We start from the raw sequence: 13,275 nt of genomic DNA, 5'->3' as shown, positions 1-13,275 counted from the left end.
GTATTTACTGTGCACTCGCCCACAGATCGCAGCCAGCCGCACTCTGGGTCGATCCAGGTCGAATTCAATTAGTAAGATATTATGTATTGATCTGTGTGCGTTGGCCCCCATGCAGGACGGACGATCCTTGACCCGCCAGTGTGACTGCCCCTGATCATCACAGAAGGGTCTCAGTCTCTGTCTGAGCTCCAGATCAGTGGTGTTCCTTCTGCTACACTATTAATGTACAGCTGTTGTTGATGACAAGTACAGGGACAGACAGGGTACTAACCAAGACCCTGTTATGGGTGTTAACCTTGTCTGTCTGACAGAATAGAACTTGTGTGTGGATTCATATTGTTGTGTTTGAACAGGCAGGATCTGGAACATAATGAGTGGTATGGATTGGATCTCTTGCTTGACAGAAACCGATGAATACGCACTCGTATTTTAATGTCCATTTTCTGTCAATATGTCTGAAATGCCCACCGGTGACTTCTGGTTGCAGATTTCCTAGTTTCGAGTTTTAATGTCACGTGCACAAGTACAGTGACATGCCTTTCTTGCCAGCTCCAGTAATCAATAACAATGTAATACTACAAATAACATGAGGAAGAACAAAAACACAGGAGAAATAAAAACAAGAAGAACAGGAGAAAGTTAGAAGCTACATACAAGGCCAGTTCCAGTTCCATATTTACCGTAATAACAGTCTTATTCACTGGTCCTACAGTAAGGCAGATGAGATTTGATTTAATGCAGAAATGACTGACCTTTCCCTGTGTATCCAATCTTGTGTTTTGTCGGCTCAGTTTATTTGTGTGTTTTGTCTTTGGGGTGGGAGATAGCCAGACCTCCCTACATTGACATTCCCATTTAAGTATCCCAGTATGCCATTTAGCCAGGCAGCAGGTCCTAAATCTGTGTAATCAATATTTCTCCCTGTGGCACTCCATCACACTCGCAAGTAAATAATTAAAATGAGATAAGCCCCTTTGCAATATAAAATGTGGAAACATTTCTCATTGGGAGTTGGACATGCTATTTACAGTCCAACCATTCATCCTTTAGCCCTCCAGGAACTGGAAGAAAGGTTCCATAAATTTGCAGGTTAAATCAATGATCGCTTGACACGATAAATTGAGATTTGAAAAGCTTTCATGACTTTCCTATTACATTAACATCAAATATTTAGGGGCACCAAATCACTTCACCATTAAGCAGATCTGCGGTTTTACATCGTTGTCAAAACAAATGCTGCTACCTCTGGATGTGAATGCAATTCAGACTCCCAATTCTCCTGAAATGCACATTTTGAACTCGAGAAATGATTTTGAATTATAAACGTATGAACAGAGGTCTCACATGGATGGCATAGATAAGAAAAAAATAAGGTCACCATCTAAGTGAAGACAGTGCGCTGTGCGGAGGTAAGCAAAGACTATGACATTTCCCAAACTAGGCTAATCCCCCAGAACATTCACAAAGGGCACCATGGTTGCACACCATTGCATCATGGTGATATGTTCACCACCTTTCTCTCGTAGTCGTGTTCCTCTTCATGTACAGATGTAGAATCTTAATTTGAGACAGTTTACTACAGCAGGAAAATAATCCTGCAGCAACAGGAACTGGGAATTAATATGTGGATTATAATTAATAGGCATTCTTGTAGGGGTTGATACATTTTTCCAAAGTGGAAATTAATAACTTCAGAAGCCTTTTTAAACCTCAAATACACTACAAGTTTAAAATTTTCTGCAGCAGGGCGATCAAATTAAGATCCTACATCTGTATCTGTCATTGTTTTTCAATGTCGTTCATTTTTCAAAGACTTGACACGAATCACAACAAAGGGCCCACAAATAATAACCCTGAACCGGAGGAAATATAATAAAACTGATTTCTCTTTGTTGTGTTGTCTTTGTTGTGATTGAAAGTTTCAGATGATGGTATCAGAAAAAACTTGCATTATAATATAGACACCATATATATTTTCCCAAGTAGGCCTAGATGTAGTTTGCAAACAGCATATACATTTCTGTGATTTGATTGGATTTCAATACAACAGAAGGTTTAAATCACCATATATGCCTCTCATTGGCTGAGCCGGGCAGACAGACACACTGACTTCCTTTGTCATGCCGAAAGGCCAGGGGACGGGGATCCCTCTGTGGAAACGATTGTGAAATTTCCGTGCTGGTGTGTGGTGATGGCAGGGGTGGGATTCCCTCTGTTTACCCTCCACTGCCTGTCTTTGCAGGGAACCATGAGACTCCTCTTCGCCCCTCAACAGGAAACAGGAAACACCGCCTGCCAAACACTCCCATGACTTCTGACTAACTACCGCCTTAACATCCAACTCTCAGCTCCAGCCCCAGCTCCTCAGAACCATGATGATTCAGTAGTTTGTGAGGGGAAATACATAGAACTAGGTATTAGGTAGTATTAGGTGTGTTCATGTGAAATTAATATGATTCAAAGCTTGGCCATTTAGGTTACTGGATTTTTGTGTCGTTCGTTTTTAGGCCATTCATTCGCAGGTCAACAATTTAACCTTTTAGTGCAGTGGGCTAAATCAGGGTCACACAGAGTGTTTCTTGGTAGTCTTAAACAAATCTACTTTGAAACTAAAGTATACACCTCACACACATGGTTATGGGCTTAAAAAAAGAAGACACCTGTACCATCTCAAATACTGAGTTGAAATGTATTACATTTTGAGTTTCCATTCCAATATGACTCTTTATACACATCACAGAAGACTGAAATATAACAAAATAGTTTGAAATAGAAACACCAGAGTTTTGGCAGATTTTTTAAAATAATGTTTATTATTAATTAAATATTCCACCCATGAGGCCACTAGTCATTTGACTGCAGGAAAGGGTGACCCAGGAATTTATTTTAGTTGACTCTCCCATTTCCTCTTCTAGAAGCCTGTAAAAGCAGAACAAACCCCTTGAACTGTTGACTAGTGTGAGCTGGCTGCTGGACGGCCATTTGGCTGGTGGCTGAGTGGACTCTGAGATCCACTTCCTTCCTTCCTTCTTGTTGGTGTCTGTCTGTGTCTAGTGTCACAGGGCTGAGTATGAGGCACACCCACCACACACGGCAGAGTCTGGACTGCATCAAACACAGACCAGAGCTAACAGCCGGCCGGAAGACAAGCAGAAACAATAGGGCAGTGTTTAGAGCAGTGTCTGACGGGCTGGCTGACCGCTATGACCCTGTCTACCATCACCTCACAGAGGCCTCACGCCGCTGAGCTAGATGGATGGGATTCTAAGATTATTTAAGCTGTTAAATTCTATCTGGTTTATTTCAGTGTGCCAGGGTCTTCTGTTGTGCTTAGTTTGAACTTGAGAGAATGAATTAAATAAGAGATACACTGTTTAGCAAAGTGCTTGATAAGGAACAAGGTTCTGATACCAAGTTACAGCAAATCATATAGATCAACACATGATGAAATATAGGATTTTAGCAGACGCTCTTATCCAGAGGAATATGGGTTAAGTGCCTTGCTCAAGGGCACATCGACAGATTTATCACCTAGTCAGCTGGGGGATTCAAACCAGCAACCTTTCAGATACTGGCCCAATGCGCTTAACCGCTATGCTACCTGCTACCCAGGATAACAGCACAATAAATACATCAGATGAAAGACTCATATTTAGTCATTAGGCTATTTGCCAAAGATAACAATACTCCCTACCTACATGTTTAAAAGGTACTGTGCACAGTCTCACACACTAAGAAAGCACAACAGCGAAGAGAGGTTTCTTTCTTGTGGTTTCCCTCTCCAGCATGGTGACATTTCCCAAACTGGTGGTTGACTTAATGAATCATGAACATTGAGGAGCGACAGTCAGTCAGGTAAGTAGCTAGTAGTGTCGACTGGCTCCACTTTTCCTCCATCCATCTCACTCATGCCCCCTGTTGAGAGAATACAGTCAGTGAGTGACACTACACGACATGGGCCCTTCCCCATCCCTTCTCCCCTCCCCTGTCCCCTATTTACAGTCAGTCAGCCCACACCTTTCACCCCGCATCAGTCTGGAGCTATTGATCCTCTCCGATTGATCCAGGGCCCTGTCCATCTGCCCAGAGACTGTGGCCATGGTAAAACCCAAAGAGGGAGGGAGGGAAGAAGGGAGTGAAGGAGGAAGGGATGGGGAGAGAGAGAGAGAGAGAGAGAGAGAGAGAGAGAGAGAGAGAGAGAGAGAGAGAGAGGGAGAGAGAGAGAGAGAGGAGGCCAGTCTGGACTGGACAGCTGGCCCTGATAACTAATCTGCCTCTCCCTGGCTTTTTGTAAAACATGAACTGGTCAACCTGATAGCATTCATTAATAAATGAAAAATGTCTCCTATTTCTCCTCCAACACTGAGCTCCCCTGTTCCATTGGGGTTTACTTGCACAGTCACAATGGCTGTTCAGGAGCCCACAGGGGTAGTCTTACATAGAAGAGCAGCACAGACCTCTGGATAAGAGGCACTTGAACACCATACACGTCTGGACCATTGAGAATAAGGTCAGATAGTGACAATGCCATTGATCATACCCCCTCTAAATGTACTGTGGATATGAGACGTGGTGATCTGCCATGCTTGTTGGAGAAAGACTCAGTCTCTTTATCGTTCTGCATTCTTTTCTTTGAATAGCTATAGAAGTGGTGGAGGTAGCGGTGGGGAATTTGGAACCATAGCTATACCTCAATAGCCCAATGAACCCTTCCACCCCTCCCCACCCTGCTATTCTCTTATCCCGGGGACACCTGCAGTAGGAGAGGCAGGGGTGGGGGCAGGAGTGGGGAGGCGGTGGAAAGAGAGAGGCTGTATTGTGTGGTCCCAGAGGCTGTCGGTGGGTCTGGTGTATGGTGGGGCAGCTGCAGCAGGGGACTTGGCTGAGGTAAGCTTGGCAGGCCAGCAAGGCAGAGAAGAGCAAGCATGTGAGAAATGTGATGATTATCTGGAAGAAAACACAGAGAGCGTCTGTTCCTCCACCCTGCCTAGGCAAGAGGCAAGGGGCTGGCTCCCATAGCAGGTGTGCAGGGCAGGGAGGAGCCAAAGAACAGGGGAGGAGAGAAAAAAGAGGAGAGAAAGGAGGGGTAGACAGGGGATGGATAGATAGGGGCCTGGTGGCTGCAGGCTACAGGTAGTGGAGGGGTGGAGGGCGGGTGGAGGGGTGGAGGGCAGGTGTAGGGCGGGTGGAGGGGTGGAGACCAGGTGGGGGGGTGGAGGGCGGGTGGAGGGGTGGAGGGCGGGTGGAGGGCGGGTGGAGGGGTGGAGGCCGGGTGGAGGGGTGGAGGGGGGAGGGCGGGTGGCGGGTGGAGGGGGGAGGGCGGGTGGAGGGCGGGTGGAGGGGTGGAGGCCGGGTGGAGGCCGGGTGGAGGGGTGGAGGGGGGAGGGCGGGTGGCGGGTGGCGGGTGGAGGGGGGGAGGGCGGGTTGAGGGCGGGTGGAGGGGTGGAGGGCGGGTGTAGGGTGGGTGGAGGGGTGGAGGCCGGGTGGAGGGGTGGAGGGCGGGTGGAGGGGTGGAGGGCCAAAATTGAGGGGTGGAGGGGTGGAGGACCAAAAATTGATTCCCCTTCAAAATCCTATTTTCCATAACCCTAACCCCAACCCTTAACCTAACCCTAATCTTAACCCCAAACTCAAACCCTAACCCTAATTGTAACCGTGACCTTAAACCTAACCCCTAAACCTTAAATATAATTTTCTTTGTGGGACCGGCTAAATGTCACCACTTGTCCAGATTTTCACACACAGACACACACCTCAACCTCTCTCTCTCTATATATATATCTCTCTCTTTCTGTGGTCCTCTGTAGGAAGAGCTATATAATGGAGATCGGAATTATTGACACCTTTGATAAAGATGAGCAAAAAAAACTGTATAAAATAAATAATTCAAATACTGAGCTATATTGTATGCCAACAAAATATTTAGCTTGCTCAGAGAAAGTAATCCCCTTTTCCTCAAAAAGTATGGGTCAAAATTGTTCACCAATCATACTCGTTTTCAATACCATTCAATACCTCACCTTGCAAGGATAATGGCACTGAGACTTTTTCTGAAATGTTTTATGAGTTGGAGAACACATTGGGAGGGATCTCAGACCATTCCTCCATATAGACTCCTTCCAGATCCTTGATGTCCATCGTCTGGTCTTATCGACTGCCCTCTTCAATTCAAACCACAGGTTTTCAATGGGTTTCAAGTCCGGAGACTGAGATGGCCATTGCAAAAGGTTGATTTTGTGGTTAGTTAACCATTTCTTTGTGGATATTGATGTGTGCTTGGTGGATGTATTTTCTTGCATTGTCTTGCTGGAAGATCCACTTGCGGCCAAGCTTCAGCCTCCTGGCAGAGGCAAAAGGTTTTTGGCTAAAATGTCCTGGTACAGGGTAAAGTGCTGTTGACCTTAACAAGGGCCCCAGGACCAGTGTAAGCAAAATAGCCCCATAACATCAAAGATCCACCACCATATTCTACAGTAGGTATGGGGTTCTCTTGTGCTTATGCATTCTCATTTTGACACCAAACCCACCACTGGTGTGCGTGGCCCAAGAGCTCTATTTTCATGTCATCCAACAAATGTAAACTCCCGGAGTTTGCTAAAAAGCATTGGCACTTGGATTGGAACCGGTGCTTTGGTTAGATGACATGAAAATAGAGCTCTTTGGCCATGCACACCAGTGGTGAGTTTGGCATCGTAATGATAACGTTGACAAAGCGTCATTAATTCCTCACGCAGTTGAGTTTAAGAGGAACATGGGACAACATGTCACACCAGCCTAAGTTCTCTCTCTCTCTCACACACACACACACACACACACACACACACACACACACACACACACACACACACACACACACACACACACACACACACACACACACACACACACACACACACACACACACTGGATTCTTGACATAGCTCACTCTACTATACTGCATCTGCTGCTGTACATATCATTCTTAGCTGTTATTGTGTAAATTCAGAAAGTATTCAGACCCTTTGACTTTTTCCACATTTTATTACGTTATAGCCTTATTCTAAAATTGATTCAATTGTTTTTTCCCTCATCAATCTACACACAATACCCCATAATAACGAAGCAAAAATGTTTTTTTTAAATTCTTGCTAATTTATAAAAATAAATAAACTGAAATATCACATTTAATAAAATAGTTTTTTCCCTCATCAATCTACACACAATACCCCATAATGACAAAGCAAAAACTGTTTTTTTTTTACATTTTTGCTGATTTCAAAAAAATTAAATAAACTGAAATATCACATTTACTCAGAACTTTGTTGAAGCACCTTAGGCAGCAATTACAGCCTTGAGTCTTCTTGGGTATGGCCGAGCAGCCGCACACAAGCTTGAGATCACCATGCGCAATACCAAGTGTCGACTGGAGTGGTGTAAAGCTCGCCGCCATTGGACTCTGGAACACTGGAAATGCGTTCTCTGGAGTGACGAATCACGCTTCACCATCTGGCAGTCTGATGGACAAATCTGGGTTTGGCGAATGCCAGGAGAACGCTACCTGCCCGAATGCATAGTGTGGTGCCAACTGTAAAGTTTGGTGGAAGAATAATGGTCGGGGCTGTTTTTCATGGTTCGGGCTAGGACCCTTAGTTCCAGTGAAGGGAAAAATGTACGCTACAGCATACAATGACATTCTAGATGATTCTGTGCTTCCAACTTTGTGGCAACAGTTTGGGGAAGGCCCGTTCCTGTTTCAGCATGACAATGCCCCTGTGTGCAAAGCGAGGTCCATACAGAAATGGTTTGTCGAGATTGGTGTGGAAGAACTTGACTGGCCTGCACAGAGTCCTGACCTCAACCCTATCGAACACCTTTGGGATGAATTCAAACGCTGACTGCGAGCCAGGCTTAATCGCTCACATCAGTTCCCAACCTCACTAATGCTCTTGTGGCTGAATGGAAGCAAGTCCCCACAGCAGTGTTCCAACTTCTAATGGAAATCCTTCCCAGAACAGTGGAGGCTGTTATAGCAGCCAAGGAGGGATCAACTCAATATTAATGCCCATGACTTTGGAATGAGGTGTTCGACGAGCAGATGTCCACATACTTTTGATCATGTAGTGCATATACACCAGATGAATTTACACAAGATATACTAAGAATGATATGTACAGCAGTAGATATATTAGAGTGAGATATGTCAAGAATCCAGTATATAAATACATATGCGGTGTGTATAAGCAGTGTGACTAACATGCAATGCACTGTAGTATAAATATTATGATCAGTTATGTCAAAAGTTAAAAAAAAACATGACAAAATTGATAGAATTGCAGGAATTTAGCTTCTGGACTAGAGTCCGGAATATAAATATACACTGAGTATACCAATCATTAGGAACACCTTCCTAATATTGAGTTGCATCCTCCTCCTCTTGCCCTCAGAACAGCCTCAATCCGTCGGTACATGGTCTCTACAAGGTGTCGAAAGCGTTCCACAGGGATGCTGGCTCATGTTGACTCCAATGCTTCCCACAGTTGTGTCAAGTTGGCTGGGTGTTCTTTGGGTGGTGGACCCCGCACTGGAAACTGTTGGGTGTGAAAAACCCAGCAGCGTTGCAGTTCTTGACACAAACTGGTGTGCCGGAACAGAACCACCATTTTTTTCATTATGTTCCACTGTTCCAACCAGTAAAATAAAGTTCTGAACCAGTGTCGTTCCTGTCTGTTCCTCGTCAAACCTGTGAAATCAATCAGTGCGGATAGAGCATTCAAGCTCATTGTTTACATAAGTGATGGACAGACAAGTGTAGCCTATGGCGCAAGATGTGACTGAGATGCAACGGGTGGTGAGAGAGCGAGAGGATTGAGAAGCAGGCTTGAATCGCTGGGCATCTTGTTATGACATGCACTATCTGAATTAGGTCAACAGAATTCTACCTAGGAGGAGCGGGTTCTATGGAGGAACTTTAAATTTCCTTTGAGCTAGCTATCTAACAAGCTTTAGCTAACTACCTAACAAGCTTGAGCTAGCTTGTGCGTGCAGAGCTGCACCAGAATTAAAAACATATCTTACCTTTCTGTAGTTAATAAATCCAATGTGAAACATGATAACTAGGCCTATAGTACCCTTAGCTAGCATTCTAAAAATGAATTTATTCTTCTATAGCTAATTAAAAATCTCTCTCCCTATCTTCTCATGCTTCTAATGTCAGCACAGTAGCCTATGCTTCAGGGGGGGCAGATAGCCTAAACACACACACGCATGCACACTAGCAAAGATGTTTAGCTTGCAGGCAGACCGTGTGCCTTGTTAAATGTTCATTTGTGGAATTTCTTTCCTTCTTGATGCATTTGAGCAAATCAGTTGTGCAGTTACAAGGTAGGGGTGGTATACAGAAGATAGCCCTATTTGGTAAAATACCAAGTCCATATTATGGCAAGAACAGCTCAAATAAGCAAAGAGAAATGACAGTCCATCATCACTTTAAGACATGAAGGTCAGTCAATTCGGAACATTTTAAGAATTTGAACGTCTCTTCATGTGCAGTCGCAAAAACCGTCAAGTGCTATGATGAGACTGGCTCTCACGAGGACCGCCACAGGAAAGGAAGACCCAGAGTTAGCTTTGCTGCAGAGGATAAGTTCATTAGAGTTACCAGCCTCAGAAATTGCAGACCAAATAAATGCTTCACAGAGTTCAAGTAACAGACACATCTCAACATCAACTGTGTGAATCAGGCCTTCATGGTCGAATTGCTGCAAATATACCACTACTAAAGGACACCAATAATAACAAGAGATTTGCCTGGGCCAAGAAACACGAGCAATGGACATTAGACCGGTGGAAATCTGTCCTGTGAGACACAGAGTAGGTGAACGGATGATCTTAGTATGTGTAGTTCCCCCGTGAAGCATGGAGGAGGAGGTGTGACGGTGTGGGGGTGCTTTGCAGGTGACACTGTCTGTGATTTATTTAGAATTCAAGGCACACTTAACCAGCATGGCTGCCACAGCATTCTGCAGCGATACGCCATCCTATCTGGTTTTCACTTAGTGGGGCTATCATTTGTTTTCAACAGGACAATGACCCAACACACCTCCAGGCTGAGTAAGGGCTATTTGACCAAGAAGGAGAGTGATGGAGTGCTGCATCAGATGACCTGGCCTCCACAGTCACCTGACCTCAAACCATTTGAGATTATTTGGGATGAGTTGGACCACAGAGTGAAGGAAAAGCAGCCAACAAGTGCTCAGCATATGTGGGAATTCATTCAAGACTGTTGGAAAATTATTCCAGGTGAAGCTGGTTGACAGAAAATAAAGAAAAAACCTTGAATGAGTAGGTGTCTCCAAACTTTTGACTGGTATTATATATAAACTGTGTAAAACAGTATGTAAACATTATTAAAGTGACCAGTGTTCAATGACTATGTACATAGGGCAGCAGTCTCTAAGGTGAAGGGTAGAGTTCCGGGTGGTAACCGGCTAGTTAAATTGTCTTAGGTTCAGTCTGATGGCCTGGAGATAGAAGCTGTTTGTCAATGGTTGTCAATTTTTTTCCTAATAAGAATAATGACAGAAAAATACTAAATTAATGAATCTTAACAACTTAGTGAAACTGTAGGCTACAAGCTGTCACAAAAATAATGACAATGGAAAATAATAAGTCAGTTTTTTGCGGTGACATGACAGAAGAGACTGTAGTGTAGGCAGCAGTCTATTTACATGTACAGGAACAGGACAGGCCTACAACACCTCAGTGAGTGTTTCTGCTGAATGACTTCTGGTAAAAGAGAAAAGCCGTGGGTGTACGAGATCTCTCTCTCTCTCTCACGGAGGGAAGTGGTGGATTACGGTCTCGTTTTTGCCCTCTGTCTTGAGAAATAGCCAAACGCTACTTTCGTTTTGAGCTGAAAGGAACGCTCGCAAGCAATTTCACTGAGTAACATGCTTCAGATGCATGGTTCTTTACAGCACAACTGTGGTGTGGTCCTCAGCGGCTGGCGGATAAAGCAAGAATACAAAATAAAGACTCACTCCCCTGCCCCTGCTCCACTGCCAGACACACATAGAACATAGCCACACTGCCCTCTGAAAGGCTCCCCAGCCCATATGTTTATTCAGCCCTTGTCCTTGCATTTATCAATCTCGGGCTATAATGAATACGCTCCACTGGAGTGAACGGGTTCGCTAATAAACCTCCAAATGTTCCTGGGCTAGCATAGCCAAGGAGGCCCCTTTGTAATGCTCATATTGTTCTCTGTTGTTTTCTCTGTTCGGTCCATTGAAATCCAGATCAATGTCAAAAGACAATAGATTACTTGTAGAATCAAATGAACAAACACTCATTTAATTAGAGGAGAAACGTCATTAATCCTGTTGGGTGTGTGTTTGTGTGTATGTGTGTAATATGTGTGTGCCGGTGTGTGTAGCCTAATATCTGGCTTTATTTCAGGTTTCAGAGCGTTAAGATTTATTTATTCTCTCTGACAGGCCCCGTCTATTTTCCTGGGTGAGTGTGACGCTTTCAGGCTGCCCATAGAAGCACAATTAAGATTCCATCAGGATAAAGGTAATGGTAAATTATTTACGTTAACGAGGGGCTCAGCTCACCCAAACATGCCAACACAAAGCCTCTGCTGAAAGCTGGGAACTGGAGCTTCTGTAAATGTAAGCACTTCTAATTAATGTGCTTGGCAGCCATGGGCTTGGCAGCCATACCCACTTACTTTGGTATGTCCCATGTAGTATAAAATACTATATGTTCTCAAAACGAGATAGAAAGTCCTTCATTGATTTCACATGCTTTTGACTCTCATCTGCCTTATGTAATACTCTTTGACGTAGTCACGTTGCATGGGGTCATTGTGAATAAATGCTGACTGGGAGATTTGTTTGACAGCTTCCAAAACATACTTGACTCGAAATTACATTTCGATAACATTCCTAAATTCATAACACCCCTTCAATTAGGTTTGTTTGGAGTTTATACATGCAAACATTTGTGTGCTTCCTCAAATTTCTTGTGCAGTCTGTCTCCTTTGTTTGAGAAGGCATGAATGTTTGTTGGCAACGTTCAGTTACTGGCCAAGTTCAATTTTCTGAGATTTGCAAAGAGGAACTGGGTGAGGAGCGAACTGTACATTACCAAAACCTCACAGACCCAATCTGACAGTTCAATGATTTCCATAAGTAATCTGAAAATACTTACGATCATTCTGTGACCATGCAACAATGTTTACCTTATGTTGCAGAACTGATCAAGGTCTACATTTGTCTAAAGTGACTTACTGAGTTGAAACTCTAACATTAATTTGGAATCGGAGTAACATCATATCATTGTATAGCGTATACAATGCAATTGCTCCATGGGTGCTTGAAATGTGAACCATTTTTGCATTGCATTGACTTGCTTGTAGCTCTTGAACTGCCCCCTTCTCTCTTACCCTGTATATCTCTGATAGGATGCGGTGGCTGCCTGCCTGCTGGCAGTGGCGGCTGGGCTGCTCGGAGGAAGCTGTGACCTTGGTTGGTTTGATGGTATCAATCAAGCAGAATGGGCTGTGGGTTTCAGCCCTGTCACAGTGTGTGGGCGGGGAAGGATGCAGGTTGACGTACACTGTACTTCTCCATTTTTCATGAATAATCCTTTGTTCCCGTCAGGTGGGAAGGCGGGGTAGAGTGCCGTGACTCCTGGTTGCTGAGAAAGCAGAGTGTCTCTGACCCCTTGTCGTTATGGGCTGCTAACTAGGGGGTGTTGCCCACCACAACTGGAGGCGTTGGACCAAAATTTGCATATTCATTAGCCTCCCTTTTGACCGATAGAGACAGAAGTGAAATGCCACAGTGCTCAGCAGACAGCCGAGGGGGAGACACACAATTAGAGGAAGTGATTCTTGTTGTAGTCGTCCTCCATGTTTCCTTCCCCTCCCTTGCGCTCTCTATCTCTCTCTCTCTCTGTCCATTTCCTGTGTCCTAGTTCCCACTCCCCCACTCCCTCTCCTCTCTGCTCCTCTCTCAACCCTGTCTTTGTTGGTCTCCACTCACAAGTGTTTGGCTGTGTACGCTGCCGAGCACAATTAGTAGTCATATAGATTGGGGTTAGTCAGATCATCATTGTTCTCCTGATTCGTCATAGACCCACTGTTAGCCTACACATCCAACAGCAGACAGTTTATGAGAGGCTCTTCTCTAGAGAGAGGAACGCTAAAGTGAGCTTCTCCCAGCAGTAGGTAGGCCACAGCTTTAAAGTAGTACAGTATAGGGCAGGCCATAGTTGCCTGCCCTATACTGC

General features: G+C 44.5%; 1 long non-coding RNA gene across 1 annotated transcript; it reads right to left on the bottom strand.

Annotated features, from left to right (window-relative positions):
• Nucleotides 1–2,801: 2,801 nt before the first annotated feature.
• Nucleotides 2,802–12,702, bottom strand: LOC115158216 (uncharacterized). Its single transcript, XR_003868642.1, has 2 exons — nt 12,428–12,702; nt 2,802–3,915 (listed from the first exon to the last, which is right to left on the bottom strand). It is a non-coding gene; the product is annotated as an uncharacterized LOC115158216 (long non-coding RNA).
• Nucleotides 12,703–13,275: the final 573 nt, after the last annotated feature.

The sequence above is a fragment of the Salmo trutta genome, chromosome 22 (genome assembly GCF_901001165.1).
Source record: "Salmo trutta chromosome 22, fSalTru1.1, whole genome shotgun sequence".
NCBI lineage: Eukaryota > Metazoa > Chordata > Actinopteri > Salmoniformes > Salmonidae > Salmo > Salmo trutta.
Note: the sequence above shows the minus strand (reverse complement) of the source record. Positions and strands in the feature narration are given on the sequence as shown.